Here is a 22286-nt window from a genome sequence, read left to right as displayed (position 1 = left end):
TGTAAGCTCTTTTCTATTTTTACTCATCGCCCCAACCTCTGACTATTAATGACCCAGGAGCCAGGCTTCAGACCTTTTCCTATACCGCTCTACCCCCATGAGCACTCCCCTACTCCTACTCCCAATCCAGGAATCCAAGCTCTTGTGCTAAGAATTAAAAACGAGGTCCTCAGGCTTTCTAGATATTGGCTTGTGCCCCAGCTGCTAGTGGGTTGCTAGAAAAATCGATATTTGATGAAAATTTGAATACATTTAGTTTAATGGTTTTATATTAGATCTAAACACTGAAAACTTCCAAACTAATCTCCCCTGAGCTTTGGACATGTCTGGTCAACTGCCCAGTTGAAATCTCCACTTGAATCCTTTATAGGTGCTCAAAACTGACCTCACCACAGCAGAATCGACCACCCTTACCTGGATCATCCTTCAATCATCACCATCTCAGTTGGTGACCCCTCCATCCTTCTAGTTGCTCAGGGTGAAAAATACTATAATCCTCTTGGCTCCTTTCTTTCCCAAAGCCAATTCATGAGCAAATCTTAAGCATCTCACTCCATTGTTACTGCTACCTTCCCAGTCCAAGCCCCTATCCTCTCTCACCTGACTGTTGCAAGGGCCCCTCACCGGTCTGTCGGCTTCCCACTTGCTCACCCTCTCTCTCCCCATCACCCCACTGGTTAATTTTCAGCACATCAGGTCATCTCATGCCTCCTCTCAAAGCCCTCCAGTGCCTCCCCATTTCATGTGTCCTGTGAGGCCCTTTGTGATCTAGTTCCCTATAATCCTTGACTTCACTCGGGCAGATGTTTCTGCCCTAACAGTATGTGTGTGTCCTGTAAAACATTGTGTTCTACAAAATGGACTCAAAACAAACAAACAAACAAAAACAGGCCTTATGGGAAAAGCAGGATTAGAGTGGACCTCTCCTATCTTCTACAACTTAAAAACCCCAGCACTAACCAGAGAGAGCTTGGGAGAGCTGTGTGGTGGGAGGGGGCACATTTCCAGGGAGGCAGCGCTGGTGCAGGTGCTCACTCTCTTAAATGGAGCTGGAGTCACTCTGGCCGGTGCAGCAGCCAGCCTGAGGCCTTTCTCCTTTCCTGCTAAGGTGAGAATTCTACTCCTGCCATTCTGGCTCCTTTAGCCTGGGGGGAGTGGGAAAAAAGACCTGTTTCCATGTTATACCAACATTTATCCTACTATTTGCCAATAGCCTATGAGCTAATTGCTGTTGTAGAAACACACATTGTAACAGAACAGCCTGTGCTCACTGACTCTCTGTTGTCTTGGCTCTTCCTCCCATGTGGTAGGGAAGCACCCACCTAGAGGCTTTTGTGGTTGTTCTTCTTGCCACCTGGTGTGCCCTCCAAAATCCTCCTGGATTTCTTCATCTCTCTCAGATCTTTATTCTAATGTTTCCTTCACAGTGGCAGCCTCCCTGACAGCCCATTTAAGAGTACAACACCCTCACTGCCCCCCCCCGCCATTCCCCCAACATTCTCTCCTGCACGTCATTGTTTATTTTCCTCTGTGGCGCTTATTATCTGATATATATATATGACTCACTTACTGCCTGACCCACATCCATGAGTATAGAAGCTCCGGGAGGGCAAGGATTGTGGGTGTTTTATTTTATTTGCTTCCTTTGTTTTCCTCTGCTGTATCTTCAGTGCCTGGAACATGGGCCAGCGTGTGCAAGCAAGGCATTTCAAAAATGTTGACTGAATGAATGAAACTCGAACTCCTTTAGAATTCATCTGAATTTCCTTCTAGCCTAGACAACATTCCATCTGCCTTATTTCTCTTCTGAGGTTATATGTTTGTGTGTGTATGTGACAGGGAGAGTGGCTTTTGTCAAACAGGGTTTCATGTCTTCTTTGGTATGCATCAGACTTGTATGCTGTTTCATACCCACCACACTGCCCCTGGGGATGTTCTAACATTTAAAGCTTTCATATTTCAGTAACTCATTATAAGGGGTGCGCTGGAAGGAAATCGTGTTGCAGGTCGTGTACATCTTTTTGTACCCCTCTACCAACATAAGCACTCTTTGTTCCCCTTCAGGAATACAAGCTCTTGTGATAACACTTAAAATTAAGTTTATAGGCTTTTCAGATGTTAGCCTTTGCTCTAGCTGCTACTAGCTTACTGTAAAATTAATTTTTGATGGGAATTTGAATATATTACCTCTATACCCACTACCAGTCTCAGTGTATGGTTAAAAAAAAATAGGTCCTTCCAGTACTCCACAGTGATGGCCAGGGCACAGGTTTGTGCTAATGTTACAAAGACACAGGGGGATGGTGACTGACTCCCTCTGGCACTGGGCAGGGCTTCATGAGGGTGGTGATGAGAGCAGGTGGTGGTGGTGGTGCTGGTGTTTGAGGTGGTTGAGGTCGATCGGGGGAGGGTAATCAAGGCAGGGAATGGTGGGGGTGGATCCAGGAATTGTCATGTTAGAAGGCACAGATGTGGGCAGGTTCCAGTGTGTTCAGGGACTAGTGTGGCATGGGTGTGGGGGGAGTGTAGGCAATGCTACGGAGAGAGGTAGGCCCATGTGCCATGAAGAGTTTGAACTTGACCCAGCTGGGGAGCTATCACAGTTTTAGTGCTACTGGGTCCGACTTCCCACTCCTCACTTTTCCCAACCAGTCCCTGGCTTCTCAAAACTGTCAGCTTTAAGCTTACGTGGCTGGAGAGCATGCCTCTGTCCCCAGTACTTAGATGAGTGCCTGGCCTATAATAGAAAGACCTACTTGTTTCATGAATACACACACACACACGTGTATGTGTATTTGATTATGTGTGTATATAGATAAACGAATGATCTATCCATATTCTTTTTTATATAGCAAAACTTAATTATGTTCAAATGCTTTAGGGCTCTGTGCTTGACTAGCAGGTTGCCCGTTGAAAACTAGCTTTATAGACTATGAATTAATAGAAGTAAGGGCACATGTGGGACACCCCATAACACTTTTTTGACTTGAATTAAAAACCTTAACACATCCTTTTTCTCAGGTCTGTCTTAGATTCCTTCTCTCAGCTCTGATCCAACTCTCAACTTGTGGTGGTGTCACCCCTGAAACATTTTTGAACACCCTAAGGTTCTTACTTCAGTGTCTTGAACTCTGGGAGGAAAAAAATATTAATGATCAAGAAAATAAGCTTGAGTTAGATTCTTCATGAGGTTCCTGATGAAAACAATATCCTGCTGTAAGTTGAGTGTCAGGTTTGCCATTGACAGGTTGGGTATCACTGACAAGTCCTTCCACGTTTCTGCATCTCATTAGACATATGTGGCTACATTTCCATAATGAAATGATTACTAGAGACCTGATGCTTTAACCCACCTCCCCAAATGTACCTCCTTAGTGAGGTTTCAACTGTGTAGGGGTAATTATTGGGAGGAAAATGCCCTGCTCAGCCTCTGAAATCATCTTTCCGTGGGCTGGGATGAGAGGCACAGGGCTCCCTGTGCAGTCTCCAAATGACTGTGTGGGTTATCCAACCTCTGGTCCTCTCCCTCCCACGTGGAGGCCCGCTATCTTTGGCCACTTCACAGCTTATTAGCAACCCAACTAGAGGCCAGGGAGAGGAAATGGATGAGATGAAGCTTAAGTATGTCACATTGGTTCTTTCTTAGCAGCTCTGATAAAAGGCTTAGCAGGATGAGGTTAAAACTTGATTAAAGAGGTTTAGGGATTATCTCTGGCTTTAGCTTATGTATGTTACCTTCCTCCTTTCCCCTCTTCCCTTTTTCTAGTAATTAAGCATGAGTTGGCTGCAAGCATTAATGAGGCCAATATAAAAATTCTTTAGTATCCTGTAGGCTCTTGAAAAAATTATTTTTACTTATGGGAAAATCCAAATAAAACTCACTTTGCTCAGAATATTATTTTTCCTAGTCAAAACTGGGCAAGTCCTTGAAACAGAACTGTGACTAAATATAGTAAAAGATTTGCTTAAGTCAAAAGATGCACCTTACACCTATGTTTTGGATTCTGTATGCAGTAATTTGGCTGCTTACAAGTGGCTTCTGGGTGCCGGTCCCCAAACAAGCTATATTCTGCGAATCTCCCATCAACGAGGTCACCTCTTTGGCTAGGCAGACCAAGAGGTTTCACACTCAGATGATAAATTCATGCTGTAGTTTTCGGAGGAGTCTGTCTCCTTGTTTCTCTGATAACCAGGCTCTTCTTCCCTTCTGTTAAAATTTATGATCCTCAAAAAAGTTTTATCTGGATTTATGCAGACTCCAGCTCTCCCAGCCATGATCATGGACATAAGTGGTTCTAGATGCAAGAAGAAAGAAACAATTCAGAGATAAAAAGATACCCTGAGACCGACATTAGTGAAAAAAGCCACAGAACCAGGTTCTGGATTTCAGAAATTGGAGTTGAAGATTGGGGCTCAGCCTAAGTGAGAGGGAGGGCTAGGGCAGTGACAGGACTGGGATCTCTGAAGAGGTAATGCCCAGGCCTGCCCCTAGAACTCTGCCATGGTGGGGATATTGGTAAAGATCTGTGGTCCTTACAGAATGAGAAGGGGGGATGGAAGGAAAAGATTGTGGGAGGGTCAGTGGAGGGTCCCCGTAAGAAGTATGATCCCAGTTCCATTTGATATAGGAGCTTTGTAGGGTTTCCTATGTTTCCAACATCTGAAAGATTAGGCCTTTAAGGACCAGTAAGACACTCCATGTCACTGGGAGTTTGTGACATCTCAGAGGAGGAAGAGCCATGGGGGCAAGTGATGGACCAGCTAAGTCTTAAAGCCAACGGTCTCATAAAAGGTGGCCAGGAGAGGGCAGTCACCTTTTATCAAGAGCACAATTGAAGTTGCAAAGAGTACTTCCGCCACAGAGTCATCAAACATGATGCAGGTTTATCCAGGATGCAATATCTTACACATTAATAGGCACTCAATATATGTTTGCTAAATACACAGTAGCTGCTGGTCTCATCAGAGTTCCATAGAGACCTTGAACGGGGTTCCTTCCAGAAAAACCAAAGAATGACACTAAAGGGAAATGATTGCAAATCCAGAAAGCCGTTCTGCCTTCTGGTAAAAACAAGATTTTCTTTTCTTTGTAGTTTATTTTGGCATAGGCTAGTGTCTCTTTCAGGGCAGACGGCTACTGTTGACAACTGTCATTATCACGTTTTTCCTTCGTTATCTTCCGGTATATCCTCTTCCTGTTGTTAATACTGTCAGTTTACTAATGGAACCCACTTTATAAGCTGCTGCATTTTTCTTTGTCCATGGGATCAGTGTTATTATGCTCTGTGTCATCGACATAGTATTGGCTTCTCTTTATCAGGGAATTAGTTGTTCAGGGGAAAGAAGAGTGATGGTGGACACAGGCTGAGGACTAACTTCAGGATTTCCTTCATTTGGCAGTAAGGCTTAATTAAGATCCCAGTTTCATGCTGTTGGATTTAGTCTATGACCTGCTGGAACACAGTCTTGAATTAACACTGGCTGGATGTAAAAATGGTAAGCCAAGAAGTTCGCGCTTCTCTGGACTGCAACTGTTCATTTAGCTGGAGAAAATCTGGTGGGTGGTCCAGCCTTCACAATCAGTAAGAGGAGTTGAGTTGGAAAAGCTTTGGTGAAGGAGGCCAGTAGTATTCCTTCCATTTCTTGCATTTTATCACAGACTAGAAATTAGTTCATTAGGTAGGTTGATCCTGTAGGAATTCTTATTTTAGCTTTCTCTCCATCAAGTTGTTTAGTTGAAATTTAAGAGCTCTGCCCATCGAAAGCTCTTCCTGACCCATGAAATGAGTAACAATAATTGTTAATAGAAACAAAGGCTTTATTTGGCTTATTTTTGGAGTGCAGGCAGAGAATGTCTGTGGTGTTACAGAGTAGATTTTTGTCATTTGCTTTTTGATTATTCATTTGAGTCATTATAACCTCTAACTGGTATTTGTTTCTGACTTTTGCCAGTGGGCTCCCCACATGGGAGAAGCAGAAGGCCTGAAGTTGGTGCAGTCAAGACATAAAACCTTAATAAACTGCCCCCATTAATTACTACCTTCATTACCACCTTTAAAGTGACAGTTTGTTAGAGCAGCAGAGATGAATTTCTTCTGGGTCACTGCTGCTCTGCAACTTAAAACCTAAAAACAGTTCATCTTCATCATTAGCACTTAAGCTAAAAACCACCCAAGGGCAGTATGGCATAGTGGTTGAGGGCTCAGATGGGCTGACTGCAGTCTTGGTTTGGCTACTTCCAAGCTGTGTGACCTTGGGCTTCAGGGACCCTACTGCTGTGTACGACGATTGCAGAGTTTCTTCATAGCGTTGTGAAATTTCTTCATAGGGAGGTAATATATGTAAAGAGCTTAGAACAGTGTCTCACCCTGGAGGGAAAGTAGGGGAGAAACAGTGAGAGGAGAGGGGACGAGACAGTGAGGGGAGGGGGAGAGGAGAAGGGGGAGCATGTTAAAGAAAAAGTGGAAGAATCTCAAATGTAAAATGGCTGTTTATTTTTAGTTTTTTGCAAGAAGAGACATATAGGTATGCTCGTGTGACTTTGAAAAACCTTGGTGCACATCAGCAAAAGATTGGAGCTTATATTGAAGCAGAGGTGTAGACCTGTGTGACTTATGTCCTGGAGAACTGCCTGGTGTCCCCAGTGGTCAGATTGATCCCTCTTGGCACAAAAGATTTTATGGACAGGTAGTTGGGGCAAACTTTGAAACCTGGTTGTTTGCACTTGTTTGCCAGAATGTGTAATTATTTACTGGTGCTTACTAAAGATGTCAGTTTAGCTTTTTCGGCAGAGGCAGGATTAAGTTTACTATTTGGAGGCATCCTCTTTAGTTGGCCTGGCTTTTGTTACAGCCAAGCCAACTTAATTTGGCATGTAGCAACCAAACGTACTGGTTAACTCATTAGACATGTATTATTTAGAAATTCATCCTCTCAAAGCAAAAAAACAACCCTTTATCATGTCCTAGCTCTTTCCTCTAAGAAGACAGTCACTGTGAGTTTAATATCACTGGGCTAATTGGGGAGGGAGGGGTGGTGGTGAGAAAATATTGCTTTTGGAAAAACAATAATAACTTAAGAATTTTCCTCAAATGGAGGCTTTCTTTTAAAACCTGAACTGAACTTTATCAAAACAATATTTGGACTTTGAAATAAGGTCAAACGACTGAATTAGAATCTCCAGGAGAGCAGGGATGTGTCTGTGTGGTTTATGACTGCATCTTTGGACCTATATCAGTATCCGGGTCATAGGAGGCACTCAGTAAAAGCTGGGTGGATGAGTACAGTATCTCAACTAGCATGGCTGTCCCTTGGAATAATATTAAGGCACAGGAGACTATGTCATTACTTCTTTATGGTCAGGGCCTATTTTGTCTGTTCCAATTAAAAGGAAAAAAAAAAGCGTGTTATAAAGGAAACAAAGTGAAATGCTCTATATTTCTATTGCTTTTGACATCTGCAATAAGTTTTAGATTAATTTCCCGAATCCTATTGTATCAAGATGGTCATGTGCTTCTTAGCGGTATATAGTTCCTTCCAACTTGTAGTGAAGTTAGGCTGCTGCCATCCCGAGCGGATATATGTTTTCCGTTATTAAACTGACATGTCTTCTGGGCATTGTCGTGTACTCCAAACTCTTGCATAATTTCTCATGATGGTGTGCCCTATTGCCACTGCAGGGCCTAAGGATCAAATGAGGTCTTATTTCTTTCCTGATATTCTTTTGACCACTTTAGACTATGCCAAGTCCATTCACATAACTAACTGGCTCAGTGCCGTTTTCTGGTCTTCTCAGATTATCCACCAGCTGGAAGTTTAGACATTCAGAACACTGTCTGTGATCCTCTCCCTTCACTGCCCTCCCTTCCCTTTCTTTCCCTAAAATTGGCCTCTTAATGCCATTATACTAATAATTAATGGTATTAATAGTATTTATTAATATTGATAATTATTTTTATTAGCATAATAATAGTGATGTGTGTACACACACATATACAGAGGGACAGAGAGTGATTGCTGGATAATTTGGCTATTGTATTAAGTGATAAAATTTCTTTTTTTTTAAGAACTTTCATTGAGATATAATTGACATACAATAGACTGCATATATTTAGTGTACAATTTGATTTTTTTTTTCTTACTGGTAATGTATATATGGCAATCCCACTCTCCCAGTTCATCCCACCCCAACCCCCCCTGCTTTCCCCACTTGGTGTCCATATGTTTGTTCTCTCCATCTGTGTCTCTGTTTCTGCCTTGCAAACCGGTTGATCTGTACCATTTTTCTAGATTCCGCGTATATATGTGAATATACGATATTTGTAAATAAATTTTGTGGGTGTGTGTGGTGTTGTTTGTTCCATTTGCAACTCAAATAACCTAGTCTTCTTGGGATGTGGGGAAAACTTATGCTTAGGAAACAGAGCCTCCTTTTCCCCTGTCGCTGTGGAAGACATATGCAAAAGGAATGAAGGGGTGTGTTTTCTGCAGCCAGGGCTCTGTGAGAAGTGTCACTGGTAGAGAAAAAAGGCTCAAAGGGAAGTAAAAGCTTATGGTACTTTCTCCTGGCAGAGTCATCTCATCCTCATCAGCTTTTCCCCTGCCTTGGAGGCACATTTGCAATGACCAAGGCAGAGCGCCTGGCTCCTCTGCTCAGAGTTAGCTAGCCTCTGGATCGCCACCTTCCCCTTCCCAGTGTGAGCAGGACACCGCAGGACCGTCTCTGACTCTTCCTGCCATTTGCACTCGGCCTAGATGAATAACTCCCACCGGAGCGGGGCAGGGAATCCTGGCATTCACAGGGAACCAAGATGATATCGGATCTCCCCTTTGGAGAAAAGTGAGAAAGAATGATTCTTTGGGACTCTGAAAATATAAACACAAATAGAAAATTAAAACTGGAGAATCCACTTGGAGTCTAAACTCGCTGTTGGTCATATGACTTATTCTTGGCATTCAAGGAACCAGAGGCTCTTGTGGTCTAATCTGGAGAGAGTCACTAACTTGCTGTGTCACCTTGGCAAATTGGTTGATCTCCTTGTGCTGTAGTGTTCGGTCCAGCTGCTGGGGGGGATGAAAGCAAGACCTCACTGAAACCAGATGCTGCCTCTCTGAAAGGCTTTCAGCAATAAATAATATCGTATATACTTTGTTCCTGGCAGCAAGTGCTGCACTGTTGTAACCCCCTGTTTTCACTTGCTTCTAAGATTCTGGAAATTTCTCCTTTGGGCTTGAATTTTTCCATGCTTGTCCTCAGCCCAAAGCTTTTTGGAAAGTTTGACCAAAATTTCACTTAGCTGTTTTTCCTGAATGATGGGAGAATGAGGGTAATGCATTGTTTTTTCAGCTCATAAAATAAATTTCAGTTTTTTCCTGGTATGTGTCAGGAAAATAGAAGAGCTGCTCCATTTAAAGTGTTTAGAAAAGAATCATGGGATGGTAAAGAATGCCTGCAGATGATAATTTTAGGTTGCTGAGTGTATCCTTTGATGTTTAAATGCGACCACACACAATCGGGATACACATGAAAAGCTCTAGTTTAGTTTTAAAGAGGGCCAAAGAGGAAGATGACACGTATTCCTTCAGTAACTCGTCCCCAGTTAGTTACCAAGAGGCAGCTGCAGCTACCGAAAGTTGTCATTTTTCCTGACCACTTGCTCCATGTCTACATGGTTCCTAAAGACTTCATGATTTTGTACTGGCACTGACCCCCTTGTCTACATTTTGAATAGAGTTGCCCATGTCTTTCAGGTGGGCTTCAAAGATGCCTTCTCTGATTGTCAAACCAGCTCGTGCATTTCTTCATAGCATTTGCAACAAAATTACATACATGTGTAATGACTTCATGTGTGCTGCACCACCAGGCCCATAGCTCCACTGTGGCAGAGCCCACGTCTCTCTTCCTCATTGTTTCTGGAACACCTAGCTTAGGCTGAGCACATGGTAGACACTCATTGCTGAATGAACTAAATGACTCTGGGTACAACTGTTCTTACTGGAACTAGTTCATAGATTTGACCATTCAGACATGCGTGCATGCGTTCAGCAAGCATCGTTATCTACTTTATGCCAAGCATTGCTGGGAGTCTATCCGTCTTTTGGTAGATAGCACAGAAGTTCTTAAGGATTTATTACATATACACCAAAACAATTATACTATTTGGGTACCATTACTATACCTGTTATAGGAATATTGGGCTAAAAACGTGAAAGCTGACCCCAGGGAATTTATCATTTCTTGAGGATCTGTTGTGTGCCAGGCACCGTATTAGGTACTGAAAAGAGAACGATTGGTAAGACAGAGTCTCTGCCAGGAAGTCACTTGTAGGTTGACAGTAGCAAGAAGACAAATCCAGAAATTACTATTACTGAAGGCGGAATGTAATGGAACCAGGTGGGAGTTAAAAGCATGAGAGAGGTCACTGTGCCACATGATACCTTGTGATCTTGTGCAAATCTACCGAAGAATTAGGAAAAGGTTTGTGGTGTCCATTATGGTCAGAGGTCCCATGAGAATAGGCAGTTAGTTGCACTTCCCTTCACGGCCACATGAGGCACTCCTTAACCCTACCAGCTTTGCTCTCTCTGTGCCTTCAACCATGAGAAATGGGTCCAATCTGCCAATACCGGAAAACAAACTGGAATGAAGCTCTTGCCATCAAGGTCATTATCGTGCACATAAGACCCCCAAGACCTCTTTATGCTTTATACAAACATGGGTACCTTTTTGTCTCTAGCTTTCCTGGTTTCACCCCAGGTTTGTGGAACACGTGGCAGAGACCTAAGTGTCTGCGATTACAGGTGATTGACTTGAGGACAAACAGCTCACTAAGCTCCAGCCGCACTGGTTCTCCTTACATTCCCTAACCCACCAAGCTAACTATCCCCTTGCCTGGAACACTTCGCCCTCAGATTTTGGCACTGCTGGCTCCTCTTATCTTTCTGGTCTCAGCTCAACTGAAAGGTCTTCTGTGACCCCAGTTACACGAGTAACCTCTCCTACCCATGTTTCCATTTACTCTCTACCACATTCCTGTCATGCTTGCTTTAGAGTGTTTATTCCAACTGATGTTTTTTTCTCTTGTTTAGTTTTTATTGTAAATTTTTCCCCATTACGATTCTCAGTTCCATGAAATAGAAGACCTTTACTGCTGATTTAGAGTGTCCCAGAAAGTGTATAGTATATGACAGGTGCTCAAACAAGCTTATGGAATGACTAATTGAATGTATGAATGGTCAGAGGCTGAGGGAAACAGTCAAGAGATCTATCAGCTCTTTTCCTGAAGAAAACCTCTTGCAAGAATGTCAGCTGATCTTCAGGTGCCTTTGCCTTGGTACTAACCTAAACCCTGTCTCTACTTGTGTATCAGCAGACACTAGGAACGTATATTTCTGTGCTTTTCAGGTTAAAGGATGGCATCTCTGATAAAGGCTCCCTTTGGTCTCTACTGTGAAGCTGCAGTTGCTGAGACCAGTATCTTTCAGGATTTAATCCATATTTCTTATTCTAGCCTTTCTGGTCATCTGATGCACTGGCTTCCAGGTATAATTTAGAATATTGCTTCAGGATTGTAAAGCTATTTATGCTATAGATCTTCTCTGAAAGTTTTCCAACACATCTTAAAAACTTTACCGTTTCTCTTGCTAATGATTTTCATCTGCCAAAAAGCCTGTCTAGTTAAAAATCAGGTCACTGAAGACATCTCAGGCACACATTTTTCACAATACTTAGGTTGATTTTGTTTTACGTTGTTTTTGCTTTGCTGGGAAAACTTAACGGATGAGGAAAACAAACTGACTTCTCTTTTTTTAAAAGAGAAGATGTTATTTGGGTTGAGAGTTGTCATTGCATAAAATGTATTTCTCTAGTTCTTAACTGAATCAAAAATGAAGCAAACAGACAATTTGGGGAAATAGTTTGGGGTGAACAGGCTTTGACACATTCATGGGTTCTCTTAGCTAGTTAAAGATGATTTTGAAAGACTTATTTTGCTTTCTCTAAGTTAAAGATTTTAGCCTGAAGGAAAGACTAAAGTCATTATTTTTCTCAGCTTAACTTTTGGGGTATTACAAATTTATAAACAGGAGTTTTTGAAGGGGAAGCCATAGCTGGGGCCTTTGTGCAAAGCCAGTGGGTCAGGAGAAAGCCTTCAGCGCTCCATAGTTTTGTGTTGCACGTGGGAAAACATCCCAGGCATTGTGCCATTAAGGGGACCCAGATTACCGGATGTGTAAGAAAAGGCCAGTGGTCAGTTGAGCCACTTTGTGTGTAAAGGGTGGTGCGTGTTGACTGCCAAATTTCTTTCGACACAAGAAAAAAATTCATATATCAAAAAATAAAATTTTTTTCTCATCCATTATGTAAGAAATTTATGCACGTTAGTACTTACCAGAAGAAACGGCATAGATACTTTGTTTTCAGCAGTCTGTTGAAATATCTTGATCAAAGGCATTTTCGACTTGAAGCTTGAAAGTGACAATGTAAACACAGATAAATTCAGTTTTAATAGATTGGTCTTTCCATCATCTGACCACTTTTTATTTTTTTTTCACTCTGGCAACGCTGTTAACTATGGAGATCAACAGAAAACTGCTCAAGGTAAAACTATTTTTCTCTGATCTTGAAATAAGTCAAAAAACACCCCTCCCCACCCCACCCCCTGCAGCTACTCCAAGCTCATCCTGAAAAAGAGCGTGGTGTCTAATCATCACTCTTCTGTGCTGCCAAGGTGAGTTGCCATTGCAGTTGCTGGTCGGGCAACTTTCTCACTCCTGAGGCTCTTTCTCCCATTGTAAGACAGGGTATCAAACCCCGAAGATCATGCACCTTGTGGTGCAGTGGTTGGCTATACTTCTATTCAGCCAAGGCTCATGTACTGGGAGAGAAAAAGAATATTTTATTACTTATAATTTTCCAGGCATTATGCAAGATAATAGAGGAAGCACAGATGAGGCCTTGCTTTTGAAGTCTTAGATCTCTTTCCCTTTGGGCACTGGGGAGTGAGAAGGCAGAGCTGAAAATCTCTGGATGATTTTTAAATTTATTTGATTTTGTGAGGCAGGTGATCACATTTGTCAGGCACCCTTTCCAATATTAAAGAGTGTCAGTTTAACACCAAGTATATTTAATAAGCCTCTCCTGCCCTAAGGGAACTTCTAGTTTGATAAAGAAAAGATCGCTCACAGCTCACTGTCAGACAGGCTGTGATAAACTGAGCAAGAGAGTGACAAAGAAAGTACAGTGGAGCTTCCGAGCACGGACAGATCCCGCCTGATTCAGTGACTGAGGAAAACTTTCTGAAGGAAGAGACAGGAAAGCTTGGTAAGCCTCATTACGAGATGAAAAGAGCTGAAATATGAAGACAAGGGAAAATAGAGGGCACTCCAGATAGTATAGAAGGTATCGATTAAAAGTTGGGGTGTATCCATGCCGCAAACTGAATGAAATTGAGTGTACAGTGTAGCTTGAAAGACAGGCCAGGACCAGTTTGGATGGGGCCTTGATTGCCAGCTATGGACTCAGGGCTCAAGCATGGGAAGTCATTAAAGGGTACTGAACAAGAGAATGTTATGTACAGAGATGGCTTTTGATACCTGGCAGCAAAGTGCGTGATGGGTTGGAGAAAATAGTCGGACAACAGGGGGACCAATGAGGAATATGTGGTGGTTAATAGTCTTTCAAATGAGCAAAGAGACAGATCCACTCTTGGTTCTGATCACAGCAAAACCCCTTCACCCATCAGTGTCCTTCAGAGGAGTCGGATCTGTCTAGACCGCAAATTAAGTGGAACCTGCAATGGAGAGTCATTGCAATGGGATTTAGTCGGGGTGGTCTAAATGTGGATTTGGGGGCGCATCTAATGATGCCACAGGTCAGTCAGCAGATAAATACTCTAAGACATATATTCAAATGCGTATATCAGTACACATCTCTCTCTACTTGTTAAAGTCTTGGCCATCTCGTTATTCTCTGGAGCATGAAAGACGTCAGCGCTCTGCGCCTCGACCAGCAGTAAAGGCAGCTTTGGCCCATTTCCCAAAAGTCTATACAGAGAAGAAGTCTGGGTCCGGAAGGTGAATCTGTCTGGCCAGTTTTGAGGTTTGACAGCCTGCATGAAAGTGGTTGTTCCACACTATGCATGCCTGAAGCCTGCTGTCACAGACACAGCTTAACCCTTGGGTGGGTCACTTAGTTCTTGCTTGGTTGAGCTTCAGCAGGTTTCAGATCTAGAAATAGCCTACTCGCCTAAGGTGCGCTTTTGAAGTATGTTTAGTCTTGTCATCCCTTCCATCCCTGAGATATAAGATCTATGACTTCTTTTGGATCTATGATCTTTAACTATTCCGTATTTAACTAAAAATGGACACAAAATCCATCCTTAGGACCAGAAGATAAATGAAAAAATGAAGCGACCCTTTGTCTTTCCTAATTTTATTATGTCAGCCCCATCTGCTTCACCTGAAACAAGTTAAATGTAGAATTAGCACTAAAGAGAGAGTGTGTGAACTTGCTCTCTTTTGAACACTGGCTACAGCCAACAACACACATTAAAATTCTGATGGAAGAAGAAAAATCGTCATGTAGCTTTTCAGTTTTAGAAGTAACTGACAAACTGTGAGCCTTATGAGGAAGACTCAGACAGTCAAACATTCAGGAATGAATGGGAGCACTTAACTCTGAAATTATTGTCATGAAAGAAAAAGTCCACGTGTCTTACAAAACCATTCATAGTGCCAGTTTAGTTAAAAGGGCAAGATGAGCCATGGATGGAACTCAGGGGCAACTAGGGTGTTCTTATCCATTGCCTACTCTGCCCTTTGGCTTTAAAGTGGGAACCACATAAGTACTCAAAGAATAAAAATGCCTTTACCTTTTTAAGGGAAAAAAAGTAATTGCAAGTAAAGTCATAGGACTTTAAAATTTTCTAGGTATGGGTGCAACTCAGCCAGGGCTATCGAAATGACTACTAGTGCCAAATCTTTTAACATGCAAGACGTGCCAATTTTGCACAAGCTGTGTCATATTCAGTGATAGATAGTTGGCACAAACTAAGTTACTTATTCTCTTGGTTTTTTGCCTCTTTCAATAAGAATAGCTAAATAGAGTTTCCAGAGCTGCAGTTGAAGCTATTCTGACCAACTCTTTGGAAACATACTTATGAAGGGTATTACTGCAGGACATGCAGATAAAATATATAGGGGAAACATTTCTGCATACATTGAAATATACATAGAAACCTATTTGGGATAATTATGTTATTTCCTTTTTTTTTTTTAAATAAATTTATTTATTTATTTATTTATTGGCTGTGTTGGGTCTTCATTGCTGCACATGGGCTTTCTGTAGTTGCAGCGAGCAGGGGGCTACTCTTCATTGTGGTGTGCGGGCTCCTCACGGTGGTGACTTCTCTTGTTGCGGAGCATGGGCCCTAGGCATGCGGGTTTCAGTAGTTGCAGCACATGCGCTCAATAGTTGCTGTGGAGCATGGGTTCTAGAGTGCAGGCTCACTAGTTGTGGCTCATGGGCTTAGCTGCTCCATGGCATGTGGGATCTTCCTGGCGCAGGGATAGTACCCGTGTCCCCTGCATTGGCAGGTGGATTCTTATCCACTGTACCACCTAGGAAAGTCCCTATGTTATTTCTTAAAAGTAAAATCAAGGAAACTAATTACCAACTTTCTCAGGTTATTCTCTGCAGTCATTTGAGACAGCGAGCATGGTATTCTTGTGTGTCTGCACTTAGGAGCTGAGATGACCACAGACGTGTGAAGTTCGCCCTGGGTCACTATGTCCTGTGCAGGGCTTCTGCCTGTGCTATCGTTTGATGGTTACTATATTATTATTTGGATGTTTCTCACATAGTAGTATGTGCAATATTTTGATTCTTGTTTTAATGGGTATTCTCTAGCAGGTTTCCCAGTTGTCCACTTGAGTGAAATGAACCATCCCTTTCATAGCTATTAGTTGCAATTCAGGGAGACAAAACAAGACCCCCGTATGGCTTACCGGGGTCTTGTCCTGCATGTGTGACTTCCAGGGAGAGAGACTGAGAACTGTTTATTGATCATGATGCCCCTAAATCAGATAGATTTTCACTCGAGTACTGAAGCACTCAAATTAGCGTGTTTCCTGCAGCCACCAAGGACTACAGCTTGTTTCGCTTCCATCAGCCTCTGCTGGCACTAGACCTCTCAGAAGCCTTATGACAGGACCTGGCCTGTGCAGCATCGCATGTGATTTGCTTTTCTTCTTGGAAGGTCCACTCTGTGGCTTTTCTCCGGAATCTGTGAAAAAAATGTTTCTCAGCCTAGAAACTGGGATTGAGAAAGCTCCCCTTCGTCCTCATACAAGTCGGCAAAGGGTCAACTGTTAAGCCGTGGGGGTAAGTGGGATGGATGTGGGGGTGCCAGTCGTGGATTCAGCGACTAGAACTGACCTGAGTAACTACTCCAGCCCTCCCCTCTCAGTGCTGTCACAGGGTTGGATGTCCTACATGTGGAAAGTTATCAGAACTTCTCTCTAGCTTTCCATCTGTATAATTCTTATGGGCTTGTCACTTTAGACTCTGGGCAGGGATATAGATTTGAGGCTCTCTGAGTTACGTTGTTTTACATTGTTATTTTCTTTCTTTTTTTTTTTTTAAAACCACATTCATGTTTCTTTTTTTTTTTTTTATAAAGACTTTTATTTTTTTTATTATTTTTTATTTATTTATTTATTTTTTGGCACACGGGCTTAGTTGCTCCGTGGCATGTGGGATCTTCCTGGAGCTGGGATCGAACCCGTGACCTCTGCATTGTCAGGTGGATTCTTAACCACTGCACCACCTAGGAAGCCCCTGTTATTTTCTTAATATACTAGGGATGCTACAATAAATGCCCATAGACCTGCCACCCAGATGAAACATCAAATGTAAACATTTTCCCCATACCTGCTTCATAGCTGTTGTTTGTAAAGAAACAAACTATACAGGTAAATGTGAAGTCCCCAGTTTTACCTTCCCCAGTCTCACCCCGCTCTCTGCCACTCCAGAGAATACAACTGTAACGCATTGGCATTTGCAGAATCCTGTTTTTAATACTTTTAAATTTTACTACACATATGAAACGTGCTTATTACATACATGAACCAAATTTACATATTTTTCAAGTACATGTTTTTTTACTGTAGGTGTGGAATGTGGTACTGTGGCAATTGCTACTTTTACTACCATTTTGTTTGCAGAACTCATTATATTACCCTAGTTCATTTTTTTAAATTGCTGTATATTACTTCATCTTATGAAAATATCACTATTTATCCATTCCCACACTGATTGGAATTTGAGTTGATTCAATTGTTTTACCAAAATAAGTGATACTGAAATAAATATCCCCTAGGACATGTCCCCTAGGGCATATGTGATAGAGCTTTCTGGAGTATGTATCAGTGGACTCGTCAGGTCATAGGTTATGTGCATTTTTGTGTCTGTGAGATATTACCAAATCGCTCTCCTAATTGCACAACCAATTTATGCTAGTGCCAGCAATATGTGAGAACCCTCACTTCCCCAGGTTCCTGCCAGCATTTGATTATTATCAGATTTAATTATTTGCGAGTTGATGGACGATGGAAATGAATCTCATTGTTTTAATTTTCATGATTCATTATTTATGAAATTGAGCATCATTTTTACAGGGCCGTTTGGGTTTCCTTTTCTCTGTCTATTTCTAGTCTGTCCATTCTTTTTTTCTCTGTTCTTGCTATTGATTTATAGAAACGTGTGTAGATGTGGGATCCTAATGTACATGTATCTTAATATATATGTTTATATTTTATAATATATATTCGCATATATGTAACTAATCCTTTGTCATACACGTGGAAAGTTTTGCCTCTTATCTGTTGATTGCATTGTCATTTTTTATGACATCTTTTAACACAGATACTTTTAAATTTTGGTATAGTTAAATTTCTTTTATTCTGCTTTTTATGCCTTACTTCAGAAATCATTTTCTCCTCCATGGTTATATTTTATATTAACTCCTCCTAGACTCTAAAGTACTTCAATTACTTCTGAAAGTTTTGTTTTAAATATGTAGACTTTTAATTTATGTGGAATTAATGAGTTAGCGTATAGTGTAAAACATAAATCTTTTTTTTCCCATGTGAGAAACTAGTTCCAACACCATTTACTGAAAAGCCCTGTTCTTTCCCCATTATTTGTACTGTCTTCTCTGTTGTCTACAAAGATCCTATATATGCTTTGGACTTTTCTATATGTTTTTCCCATATATGCTTTGTTTTCTGTTGATTTCAACTTTCCTATCCTTATAAGATACCATGCCATGTAAATACTATGCCTTTACATTTTTATGTTGTACTTCACTATGGTGAGAGTACTTCACAAGTTTCACTTAAAGTATTTTCATCAGATTTTTCCATCAGATTAAGAAAACTGTTTTCTATTTCTAGTTTATTAAGAAAATTTATCATAAATAAGTACAAATTATAAATAGCAGTCTTCTGCATGTTAGAATGCTCATTTGATTACCTCTTTTAAATTAATCAATTAATGCTGAAGATTAAATTGATCTTTCTGATAATGAACTATCCTTGCATTTCTGGTCTAAATCTTACTTGAATGGGATGTATTATTATGTCCTTTTTGTTTCTGGGTTTTTTTTTTTTTAAAGTCTTAAAACATATTTTGGTAGACTTGCTTTTTATGGGTATTGATTTAAATAATTACTTTTCAGAAATGTTTCTTTGAGAAACTAAAAATGCAAAGGTTTCCCTTTCACTTTATTTTAAAGATAGTCATTACCTAGGAAAAGGGATTCTCCATTTTCTGCCTATTAAGAATGAAAACATCCCCAGAACATAAGCCTTAAACATCTCCTCTTCCTACTTTCTAAACTCTATGAGGCCTGTCACTTTTCTAAGAGTTGCGATCAGACTCAGCTTCTCTCTCTCTTCCTAGCCTCTCTGGTGGGTGTGGTGTGACCCCCTCCGTCCTCCCTGGTGTGGGTCCCAGCACCACTCTTCTGATTCTTAAGGCAGCAGAACTGCAATGACCGCATTGTTAGTGTTCACCTCATGCCCATGTATTCACTTAGCCCTCAGTCGGGCTGCTCACTCCCGCATCAAAAACCACAGTGATGCCATTTCACATGCATCATCTATCCTTCTAACAAAGTAGAAAATCTAGCTCATGTTAGTTGTCCTTTGAGATATCTACTATTTCCCATATTTTTATTGCCTAAAATTTGTTTTCATCTTTCTTGATCAACAGGAAATGTGGCCAATATTGTTTTTACAAGCAATATTTAGTTGAATGAGCCATCAGGTTTTTCTCATCACTTATTTATTCATCTAATAAATCCTTACTGCATGCCTTCTATTGGCCTGCCATGGTTATAGGCACTTGGAGATACAGCAGGGAACAGAATAGACAAAGTCCCTGAACTCATACAGTTGATAATTCTAGTAAGAGGAGAGGGAGAAAAAAGTGGACAACTAACTATAAAATATGAGTAAATAAAAATAAGTGCTATGGAGAAAAATAAGACTATAAGGGTTATTATTGATGTAGGTTATCAGGAAAGAGCTCACAGTTAGAGTGATATTTGAATGGATGCTTGAAGGAAGTCTGGAAGAAAAGTACCCTATGTAGAGAAAACAGCATATGCTGCATGGGGGCTTCAAGAAACATCAAAGAGTGCAGTATTGTTGGAGCAGAATGAGCAAAAAAAGTGTGGCAGTCGATGGTGGCAGAGATAGTGGGTGAGAGTTGGGGTGAGGGAAATCAAACAAGACTTTCAGACCATTGTAAGCACTTGGGCGTTTATTCTAAATGAAATGAGATACCTCAGAGGGTCTTGAACAAAGAATTGACATGTTCTTGTTTTTAGCAAGCTCAAGATCTTGGAGGGTGGCTTATGTATTTGGAATTAAGGAGATTCAAGACCAGAAAGTGGACCAGTTAAGAAATTATTATAAAAACCCAGATAAGAAATATTGGTATCTTGAATAAAGGAGATAAAGATGGGGATGGTAAGAAGTGATCACATTCTGGATATAATTTGAAGGTATGTCTAAGAGGATTAGTTGATGGATTGATCAAGGGTATGAGTGAAAGGCCTGAGGATCTGGAAGGATGAAGATGATATAGACTGAAATGACCAGGACTGTAGAATGAGCAGGTTAGGAGGGTAGAGATGAGAAGTTTGGTTACAGATTTATAAGTTTGAGACTCCTATCAAACATCCAAGGGAATTATTAGTCATTGGATATATGTGTCTGTAATTCAAGAATTGATTTGAATTGAAGTTGTATATTGGAGAACATAATCGTAGATGATATAAATGTCATAATATTGAATGAGGCCACCTAGGGAGTAAGTATAAATAGGGAAAAGAGGAGAGAAGTCCTAGGGGTATTCCAGTGTTATGTGGTTGAGAAAATGAAGAGGACACAGCAAAACAGACCAAGATGAAGAGCCCATTAGGGTGGAAGTATCAAGGAAGAGTGGTGTCCAAATAACAAAGTAAGAAAAAAAATCAAAATTGGCTCTAGGGAAAAATGATCATTTTGCAAATCAGCATCATGTACTCCTACACTTGATTTAGCTCATGTTCTTGGTATAAAAATCTAAATATGAAGTATCTGTGAATAAAATTCTCTTTGAAGCAGAAAGTCTTCTGTTTGTCCTACTAACACCATTTCAGAATACATTGCTTAGTATACAACTTGGTTTTGAGGCGCTGGGTACAAAAACCTAGAAAGATCCTTCTCCTAAGGCCCTACACTTTCCTACTCTTTGTATAACCATTATTTATTGCCTGTTTTTATTTACTCAATAAACCCCTAATAACTTGAGGTTTGGAAACTTGGTTTGGGGTAGGGTTGAGCAGAGTGTCACATGTTTTTTTTAATAGACCAAAATGTTATTTCTATTGAGGATTGTCATTTCTGTGGGCCCTAAAAATTAAAACTACTCATAAATTCTAAAGTTCTAAATACTTTTGGTTCTATCGTGCTAGGATTCATAACTCTCTTAGAAAAGGAAGGAGTATCTCTTAAGGCCCATAAAAAAAAGATCCCTATCAGAATGTCATGTGCTCAGGTAAATTTTCTTCCTTTATAGGTATTGAGGGTAAAATTTCAGCTTGTGCTTTTACACGTCTTGTGTGATTATTCTTTCCCACTTCTTTTCAGCTGAGTCTGAAAAATTAGGTGATAAAAATTTTTCTTTCAAGAGTAAGCTAAAAAGATCTGGGCTGCTTGGTCAGGAAAACAGTAGCTAGTTGGTTCTTTGCCAGTGCTTAAACCCTCATTATCTGAGATCCAACTTCATAGTGAGTTCCAGAAATGTTCCACAGATTTAGGTGCCCTCATCCATGTGTTTGGTGATGCAGACCATCAAGCCAGCAGGGGTGGAGAAGGAGAGGTGGAAGGAATACACATTTTCCTGAAGGATGCTTATGCCACTTCTGCTCACATCCTGGTAGCTGCAAGGTAGCTGTGAGGTGTCATCTCTCACTGGATTCTAATACTAATTGAAAGTGGGGAGAGTGAACATTGGGGGACAACTAGTAACTATTAATTCACATTATGGATTGTGGTATTCATCCTATGAACAAGGAAAGTCATTTGAATGTTTTATTCAGAGGAATGCCATGATCATGTTTGTTTCAAAATGTAATTTTTTTGCATGAAAAATGGATCGGAGGGAGCCCAAGTCGGTGTTGAGAGGCCATTACTAATGTCTAAGTGAGAGCTCATGGCTAGGACTTGGTGGTAGCAGTCGGGGAGATAAAAGAAGTGGAATGAATTCAAAAGATACTGAAGAGGTAAGGTTGATGGATGATATGAGGACAGAAGAGCTAGAGAAGCCATCCAGGTAACTCCTCGATTTCTGGCTTGTGTTGCAGACTCTGGAGGAAGACAAGGTTTGGGGATGAGGTACTTAGGGACCCCTGAGTTTAGTTTTGGAAATGTGCTTTGGAAACATCTATCAGAGAGACTGTTTCTACACATCCAAAACAGACCACCGACTCAAAATCAGTGAGTCTCAAATCTAGTCATTGTTAACTAATCTATTTGAATGAACGTTCCCTTGTGAGGGTTCCTTATATTAAAGGGCTTTGTGTGTGTTGCATGTCACAGAATGGTTCACTGCACACAAACATAGGAAAGCCAGCCAGGCAGTAAGTCTTTTAATTAGTAAAAGGCATTGCTAATTCTGGCTGTGGTCATCAATCACGAACAGTCTTCTTGTGTGGGGAGCAGGGACAGGACTGTCG

The 22286-nt window shown here is 41.0% G+C and overlaps 1 protein-coding gene across 4 annotated transcripts in view; it reads left to right on the top strand.

Annotated features, from left to right (window-relative positions):
- The window catches only part of GHR (growth hormone receptor), a 324223-nt gene that overhangs the window by 87947 nt on the left and 213990 nt on the right, over positions 1 to 22286 (top strand). Inside the window, exon 1 of one of the 4 annotated variants that reach the window (XM_057708791.1) lies at positions 16340 to 16381. The exons of 2 other annotated variants lie outside the window; for them this stretch is intronic. The gene's annotated coding sequence lies outside the window, so the exon portion shown is untranslated. Of the gene's footprint in view, positions 1 to 16339; positions 16382 to 22286 lie in introns of those variants that run through there. One more of the 4 variants, XM_057708790.1, reaches the window with a different exon arrangement.

Source organism: Hippopotamus amphibius, chromosome 15 (genome assembly GCF_030028045.1).
Source record: "Hippopotamus amphibius kiboko isolate mHipAmp2 chromosome 15, mHipAmp2.hap2, whole genome shotgun sequence".
NCBI classification, from domain to species: domain Eukaryota; kingdom Metazoa; phylum Chordata; class Mammalia; order Artiodactyla; family Hippopotamidae; genus Hippopotamus; species Hippopotamus amphibius.
Note: the sequence above shows the minus strand (reverse complement) of the source record. Positions and strands in the feature narration are given on the sequence as shown.